General features: G+C 40.4%; 1 long non-coding RNA gene across 1 annotated transcript; it reads right to left on the minus strand.

Annotated features, from left to right (window-relative positions):
* Window positions 1–5,911: 5,911 nt before the first annotated feature.
* LOC134478031 (uncharacterized) lies at window positions 5,912–8,405 on the minus strand. Its single transcript, XR_010050372.1, has 3 exons — window positions 8,346–8,405; window positions 7,656–7,794; window positions 5,912–6,017 (listed from the first exon to the last, which is right to left on the minus strand). It is a non-coding gene; the product is annotated as an uncharacterized LOC134478031 (long non-coding RNA).
* Window positions 8,406–8,781: the final 376 nt, after the last annotated feature.

The following is an 8,781-nucleotide window of genomic DNA, read 5'->3' on the forward strand; positions in this document are numbered from 1 at the left end:
CTCCATGCTCTTCTTGACTTTATTGTTTGTGATGAGAAGTCTGCTGTGATTCTGATAGGTTTTCCTTTATAAGTGATCTGTCTTTTCTCTCTGACAGCTTTTAATAATCTATTCTTGTGTTGGATTTCTGGGATGGTGATTATTATATGTCTGGGTGTAGTTTTATTTTGGTTATGACTATTTGGAGTTCTATATGCTTCACTGATCCTGATGTCAGTTTCTGATCTCATGCTTGGGAAATTTTCAGCTATTACTTCTCTAAACATCCTCTTGACATCCTTTATGTTGTCTCCTTCTTTTTCATTAACCCCTATCATTCTTATGTTATTCTTCTTTGCATCGTCTTGCAGTTGTTGAATTGTTGTTTCCTGATTCCTTGTTATTTTTAAAAGATCTTTCCTTTCCTGTTCACTAGCTGCAATCCTGTCTTCAAGGTCTGAAATTCTATCTTCACTTTCATTAAGGCAGTTTTTACAACTTTCAGTGGAGTTTTTTATTTCCTGTATATCTCTGTGCATCTGCATTATATATTCTGTTTGTTTCTTATATTGCTCGTCTAGGGATTCTATCTTTTTGTTTAGTTCCTCCAATTTTTTTATCTGTGTTTTCTTTAGATATATTCAGAATCTCTTTCATTTCTTTTATCATTTCTTCTTTTATCTGGGAGATTATTTCGAGTTTGAATTTCTTTAAAGCTTCCTGGAGTTGCTTGTCAATTTCAGTGGCTATTGTGTCCGATATATGAGGTGAATGGGATATATTGTCTTCTATATACATTGCTCCTAGTGTTCTTGAGATGGGCTGGAGGTTTGAGGTTGTAATTTGGTCTTTCGTTTTGTCATTTTCCTATATTTCTGTGTTTCAAGTGTTATTTGAAAGCTTCCTCAGGATCTGTTGAAAATCCCCTTCTATGTTTGCAGCTACTGAGACTCTGGCACCACGCTACCTCAAGCCATTGGGCCTGCAGAACCAATGGCCCTCCTCTGCCTGCTCAGAACTCCGCAGTTCCAGACAAGCTGGTAGGCTGTGTCTTAATAGGTGGGAGATAATGGCCCACCCCTAATGAGATAAAAGGAAATCTCTAGACCTTTTTCCCCTGGTACCTAAAGACCTTGCACTTGCCAGGTGGGAACTGTGCCACTCAGCTATATCCCCAGCCCTGGGAAATCTCAAAAGTGTGATACCAATAATCCCAAATCACTGTTCATCCCTTAGGGAAGTATTTAGAACTATTTATGCTGACCTGATGAATTCTTGTCTTCTGTACTGACTTTCTTGAGGGTCTATCCCTGTCTGACTGCAGAAAATATTTCTTCCTAATTTTGTTGTTTATAATATTCCCCCTCAAAGAGGACATCCCTTATATGTACTCCCCCTAAGACTAAGTACATGTGCAGAGTAAGAGAAGTAGTCTTCATGTAGCTGTAATCAGAAGGGTTGGTGCAGATAAACTGCAGCTAGCAGCCTTCTCCAGAGAGCTAATCTTACAGCCTCAGATAGAAGGCATGTTGTATTTTAGCAGTTAGGGTCTCATTACAAGGTCGATCTGGTGATCCTAGAAAAGAAATCTGGCATCTGCCATTGGTTCCATCTGCTTGATTCCTTGGAGTTTGGCAGCCTCCAGCAAAAATAAACCACTTTTCCAAGAAATTAAAGCATGTATAATCAAACCATGAGCAGTAGAATGGAAACACAGGTTGGGGAAAGAGTCACATCCAGAAATTGTTCATAAGGGCCTGGAATAGTGATCTGTACCCAGCTGGTTCTTAGCCCTCTACTGAAGAAGGTTATCTATAAGTCTGATATTTCTTGTTACAAGTCTTTCTAGTTTGGCTGTAATAAGATGGAGAGAAGAAATTTAGACTCTTATTAAGTTTTTATACATCTCACTGTAATTTTTTCTGTCTTAATGAACCATAGTGGCCGGCGACCAGTGTAGCTGGAAACTTCCAGGAGTGGGTCAGCAACTGAAACCCCTTTTAGTATCTAGCTCTTGTTACCGCAGTACTGTTTTTGCGTATCATTTTGTTATACTTTTCACTGGGTGTTTAAGACGAAGTTAAACTGAGACCTGTGGTAATCAAAATTGACCCTTACTGTGTGTCAAGGTCAGTTAAGTCTCCTCAGGGATTACTTTGGAACAATGTATAGAGCGTCTCAGCTCTTCTGTCAGTGTCAGCCACCAGAATAGGTGACAGTCTTGCTTGACCATGTTGTTTTCTGTGAAAGCATGGGAAATTTTTTTTCTTGGTGACTCTCCTTTGACACACTGTACAGTTGTTGATTGTTCTCCTATGGGGTCCAGCAGCCTCCCTGCTCAGGAGGTTGGGTGACTCACCAAAATTACAGGCTCTCATAGAAAAGGTTCCCTCGTGTCCTGGATCTTTGTTGACCTTGGAGGGTTAGGGCCAAAATATTGGCTGTTCTCTTAGCCCAGTTACATTTCTAGTTCTGGTCTCCAAACTTTAGTGGTTGAACACCCAGGAGAAAGGATCAGTGACATTGGTATTGCCGACAGAGACATGAGCTTACCTACTATAATCTCACTTGAGTACCAAGCACTTTGAAATATAAATTATAGCCAGAGGATTGTTATTTCTTATAGTTATTTTAGTGGCTGAATCCTTGAATAATGTTAACAGACCACAGTTATATAGTTTTACAGAGAAAATTTGAGATCAAAGGTCACACACAGTACTTCACCATGACAATCATGCTAGTATATTTGAGACACATTTAAATGTCCATCTTAGGATACAATAGCCTATTAGTCAAATATCTCCACCTGATCACAAGATATTAAAAGACATAAAGAAACTCACCTAATTTGTTATCCCTCAGTGGGATGCTACCCAAGGAGAATGCAACTATCTATAAATGTTCCTTAGAAGTTTATAATGTCTAATCTAATTTTAGTGTTTGACAATGCTCAGACTGTTTGGTGCCCGAGCATCCCCAAGTGTAGGGACACATTATAACATATACATCGCACAAGTTTTTTAAGAAAACTATCATTTGACTAATGATCAGATGCTGGCTTGACACATGCCTCTTATCATAAATAGCTGGAACACAAGAAAAAGGCAGATATTTGAGTCTAAAAGAAAAGATTATCACTGTAAACAATCTTGATTTTATATCTTAAACGACTGTATACCCAGAAGGCATGAATACATTTAGTACATCATGAGATCAACAATAATGGATGTCATTGCTATGTGAATGCCTTTGTCCCTTAACTTAGTTTTATACCAATACCATCTTTTAGTGGATCTTATTGTCTTACCCACAGGAAAGTTAACCTTCTGACAATGGCCTATGTAAGCATTCCACAATAATATATTTCGCAAAGTTTATCAGGTGTGTCTCCCATAAGGTTAGGAAATTACTGAGGTCTCATTACTGAAAAAAGACTGGAAGAAAATATTTCCAGGCAGCTGTTTCTTCATTCACCAAGGGAAGTCCTCTTCAGTAGTTTCCCTAAGCCTAAGATGTTCCTATTAAATTATCATAACAAATTTTGATGTCTTATGAGAACAAGATCATAACAACACATTATTTTTGATCAATGAAAGATTTTTGTGTTATTGTACACAGACAATAATATGTATTGTATGTGTAAAACAAGTTTTGGCATCATTTTGATCAGTTGGAACCTTGGTGCAAGCATGTCTTTAACTTTAATGACACCTCCAAGCCAATTAGGTGGACAAACATGGGCCTCCACAGCCAGCTCAGTCAGCCTTTTGTTTCTTTCTTTCTTTCTTTCTTTCTTTCTTCTTTCTTTCTTTCTTTCTTTCTTTCTTTCTTGGATAAGCACATAAGCAAATTCACAGAAAAAGTACAAACATAAGATAGTAAAAGACATTTAATCTGCAATACTCTAAGAGAAATTTAAACTATACTTTTAACACGTTTCATCTGAACTACATCCCCAGCCCTTTTTTATTTTCGAGTTTGAGACGAGGTTCAACTAAGTCATGAAGTGCCCCCAAGCTGGCCTTGAACTTGTGATTCTCCTGTCACAGCCTCCCATCATGTGCCGCTTCAACATGGGCCCAAAAGCACTGGGGTCAAGCAGTGACCGACTGTAACTCCACAACAGTGAGCCAAAATAAGCCCTTTACATGAGGTGTGCTGTGCACCTGTAATCCCAGCACTAAGGAGGCTGAGCCTGGAGGATCACAAGTTCAGGCTCCTCTGGGCTATTTAAATAAAAAGAAAAAGGAGTGGGGAATGTAGCTCAGCAGTAGATGCCCCCGGGGTGCAATCATCTGTACACACCAGCAGGGGCAGCAGCACCACCTGATTCTCCAGGATGAGAACTAGCACAACTGCCCAGGGTGGGACAGAACATACAGCAAGATGTCAGGGAGGGGCGGGAGGCTGCGCCCCGTTCATAGCTTGAACGACCTTGAATGATTCATCCCTAGCTGAGCGCCCTTCTCTGCTCCTCCAGGGCAAGGCTGGAAGACTCAAAAATTCTTGGGATGGAGACCGGGTTTTTCTACAGCTTAACAGTGATAAGCAAAGGACAGTGTAGGAGGAGACACATTTGAAACGATCTTAATGAGACTTTTGGAGGTCTTAAAAGGGCTCCCTGTGAAAGCAGGAAAACAAGACTTAGAAAATGAACTCAGAGTTGGCAGTGATGGCTTGGAAGATGTACTTACATTTGCATATATGCCAGCATCGTAAGCAAGTGTTTTATAGTTATTTAGAAGAGAAATCCAAGCTCTTCCGATTTGGTAACTTCTGTACTTTCTCTTCCTTTAATGGAATAGTTCATGTGCTGATTCACAGTTAATTAAACTTTATTACCTTTACTAGGTGTTAAAGTCCTGTGTTGTGTGCCAATCTGCACCTCTAAAATGAGCAACTCTGTCAGACTGTGGTTTCTTTAAGTCTGTATCTGGTACCACATGAAAGAAAATTAACCCACCTAATATTTCATTGTCACATGATGGATTAAATTAAAATGATTCCTAACAATTTATCAGTTTAATATATTTATAGTAAGTGTATTATTTTCATTTCAGGTTTGCAGATGGTTTTCTATAAACTACATTTTTATCAAGTCTGTATGTGAACAATGTTTTAAAAGCTCTACAATAAGGTTCACATAGGGTGTATTTAAGAAACTGGCAACCAGAGTAAAGAAGAAGCAGGGGAAGCACCGGGGGAGGAAACAAAGAAGGAGAAGGAGGAGGAGAACGGGTAAGAAGAATAAGAAGAGAAGAAGAAAAGAAAAGTCTGATACTGGAGATGCTCGTGAACAATCTGAGTTCAATATGCTTAGATTGTGAGTAACTTGTGCAAATGTTTTGTAAGACAAGCAAGCATTTCTAATAAATTTTAACTATATAAAGGTGATGTCTTGCAATACCAGTAGTATCTGACACTGAATGTCACATGATCACAACTGAGCCAGTGGTTCCCTATGCCCTGAAACAAGTGTAAAATCAAATAAAAAATGATTAAAGAAGGGATTTTCAAGTGGTTTTGTTTTGTTTTGTTTTTTTGGAACTGAGGATCAAACTCACAACCTCACACTTGGCAGGCAGGTGCTTACACCACCGAGCTAAACCCCCAGACATTTTAGTTAAATTATTAACATGCTCTTCAGCCCTAGGGATTTAGCTCAGTGGTATAAGCGCCTGCCTGGAATGCAGGTGGTCAGAAGTTTGATCCAAAAAGCAATTCCCTTTGCTGTTAAATGATCATAATGGCTATTCTTAGTGCATACAAGATTACAAAACAAACAGTACATCTGTTTGGATATCACTAACCCTAAATACATAGACAGAAACATGGCAAAACGGTCCCTACTTTAAATGAATTTCTTGACGAAAACCAAGAACATAAAGAGCATTCTAACCCATTAAAATAAAAACTGTAGTTTTTATTTCCTCCAGAAACTTCAAAATGCACTTATCCAAGAAACCACACCACTGTTTTCATAGATTGTCAGACAATGTTTCACACCATCGTTCTTGGTGTCTTAGAGTTCATTCTCTCTGTGAATAAAAATCAAAGAAATGACCACGTGTTACACGATCCACTTCATTTATTTCTGTACCTCACTCGTTCACTACTTCGTGACTACTATAAATGAAGTGTTACCTGCTGAGCTGGGGCAGGGCAGATCAAGATAGGGAGGCACGGAGGAGTTGAAAACTGCATGACTACAGAAAAAAGGTCTATTACCAAGTGAAAACAAACCAGTATGACAAGGCTGGGAGCTTATGATCCAACCATACTATTTCTGGAGTAGGGAACATAGTATCTAGGGAGGGAGAAAACGCCAGCTGTTTCCATGAGTGGTCAAGGATGAGCAGATTGATCACACGGGAAGGAAAGGCTGCACTTCCTTCAGTCTGCACTAGGGAGGATGCACTCAGGGAGCCCAACCATTTTTGCCAGTGGACGGAGCACCTCCCTTCCACTGACTCCAAGTGCTCTACCACTGCCCCAGGAAGCATCCAAGGGTACACTAAGACAGCATCTGGCTCTTACTGTCCCGTGTATGTGCTCTGGAGATGAGAATGCCAGGGGACCCTACCTCCCAAGGGAGCAGTCCACTGGCCCTCACCCAGGGCTCTCGGGAAGTTCCCCTGGCTTCTGGAGGTGACTTTAGAGGCTGAACATGTAGCCTTAGAAGGAGACCTGTGACCAGTGTAAAGCTGGACCCTTTCCTGAAGCCCGATTCCCTTGGCACAGTCCCATTCCGCACTCTGTCATAACAAGCCCTGCAGGCCCTGCCAAGAATGCGTCTCTCCATTAAGACCTGCCCTGAGAACTATCCACAAGCTGCCCGCTACACCCACACCTGGGGTGAGGGGTGGGAGCCTTGTGCTACCCTCCCTCCGCATACATCTTACTTAACAGAATACGAAATGCATACAAGAAAGAACATATGACATCAGAGATTGTTTGGAGAAATGTTGGTAAGTGAGGAAGGACACCAAGATACACGTTCACTGAATTTCTATTTCTTTTCTTTCTTGCTTTTTATTGTATTTATTTTTGGTACTGGAGATGGAACTCACAGCCTCATGCTTGCCAGGCAGGCATTCATGCCACTGAGCTAAATCCCTGGCCCTTTTGTTTCTATTTCTATATCAAGAGGAGGGAGAGATACTATATCATGCACCATATTCTTCTGCCTTGCTCACACTCCTTAAGCACTAATGCTGTGCAATGAAAACAATGTTCTTGACTGCATTCACCTGCACTGGATGAGACTTGTTATTTGTCCAGAACTGAGCATGTTAATTGTTGGGGCTTTTTTGGTTCAGTAGAGAAACAAAGGCAGAAAAGAAAAAAGGCCTTATCAGTGGGCATGGGAGAGCTGCCAAAGAGTGCAAGATCCCTCTGAGGCAGACAAAGAAGCCATGGGGCTTTGATTAGGTTTGACAGGGGATGGTGTTTGAAGAGGCGGACAGAAAGACCTACTGACAGCTGATGGTGGAGATGCTGGCACATGCACGAAAAGCAAAAAGGTCAACTGGAGCTCGGAGGAAGAACACAGAAATCAATATTAGAGGGACACGCTGTCATGTTAGGATCCAGCACCATGTTGGGCAGGCACCACGTGAGGTCTGGCAGGCTCCCACATGAGTGAAACCTATCACTAATTCAAGCGGATTTCATACCAAGAGCGGCCCGTAGGGTGATCTGGGGCTGATGCTGACCTCGCAGGGACACCTCCTCCTGTACTTCATTGTGGCCCCATCTGCCACCCAGTGTTCTTTCTTCTACTGTTCAGTTTCTTTAAGTCAAGGAATGAAACACCTAAAGGAAATAGCAAGGAAGGCTGCATCAAAAACCACGACTGTTTCCTGGTTTATTACCAATAATACCTCCACTCACAAAATTATAGAACAATAAAGAAAATTACAAACCAGGTGACTTTAGTTTTATAGGAAAGTTAGAACATCTAAATATACTAGGATTATAGTAAAATAGATATACACATCTCTCATGCGCACTTACATGCACACATTTTGTGCGATACTCATTAAATTCCTTTGTTGTGAAATAATTCTAGCTTTCATTTCTTGGAAATTGCCTGATTATAGACTTTGATATTTATTCAGGGAATCAATCCTTTAGTTTTATAGCCTTAAATCTTTTGTTGTTATTCAAAACTGCCTAAGGCTGCTTTTCATTATGATAGACAATGTTAGGGTCCAGCACTAGAAATTTCTATCTTCCAGATAGAAATCTGCGCTTCTACAAAATTTCTAAGCACATTTGTTACAGTTTTATTGCCTATAGGCACACTGTTGTAAACAGAAGTACAGAATTCCCACATCTTTGATACCAAATGCCCGGCAACTCACATGCCCCTCATCCTCAGACCCTGGAAATCACCATTCTACTGCCTCCTTGAAAGGTTGCTGTATTTTAAGCATCTCATATAAAGAAAATTGTGTAGTATTTGTCCTTCTGTGATTGGTCTACTTCACTAAACTTTCTGGGCTCTTCTCCAAAAACAACAGAAACCAACGTTCACAGCAACACTTTCCGTAACAATCAAGATGTAGAAGCAATATAAACGTTACTGTTGCAATGGATAAAAACCAGGCCATACGATTCCTATAATTCAAAAGCATTCTGTCACTAAGAAGAAGGGGAACTCTGTCAGAGGTAACAATGCAAATACATTTCTTTTCAATTAATTTAGTAGCCATAGAACTTTGTTAGGGAAAGGTGGGAAGCCCCAGATAACTTCTCCCCACACAAAAAACAACTGCAACCAGACACAGACAGAAAGCA

Source organism: Cavia porcellus, unplaced genomic scaffold (genome assembly GCF_034190915.1).
Source record: "Cavia porcellus strain 051 isolate PalLab524CR breed Dunkin Hartley unplaced genomic scaffold, mCavPor4.1 scaffold_11, whole genome shotgun sequence".
Taxonomy (NCBI): Eukaryota; Metazoa; Chordata; class Mammalia; order Rodentia; family Caviidae; genus Cavia; species Cavia porcellus.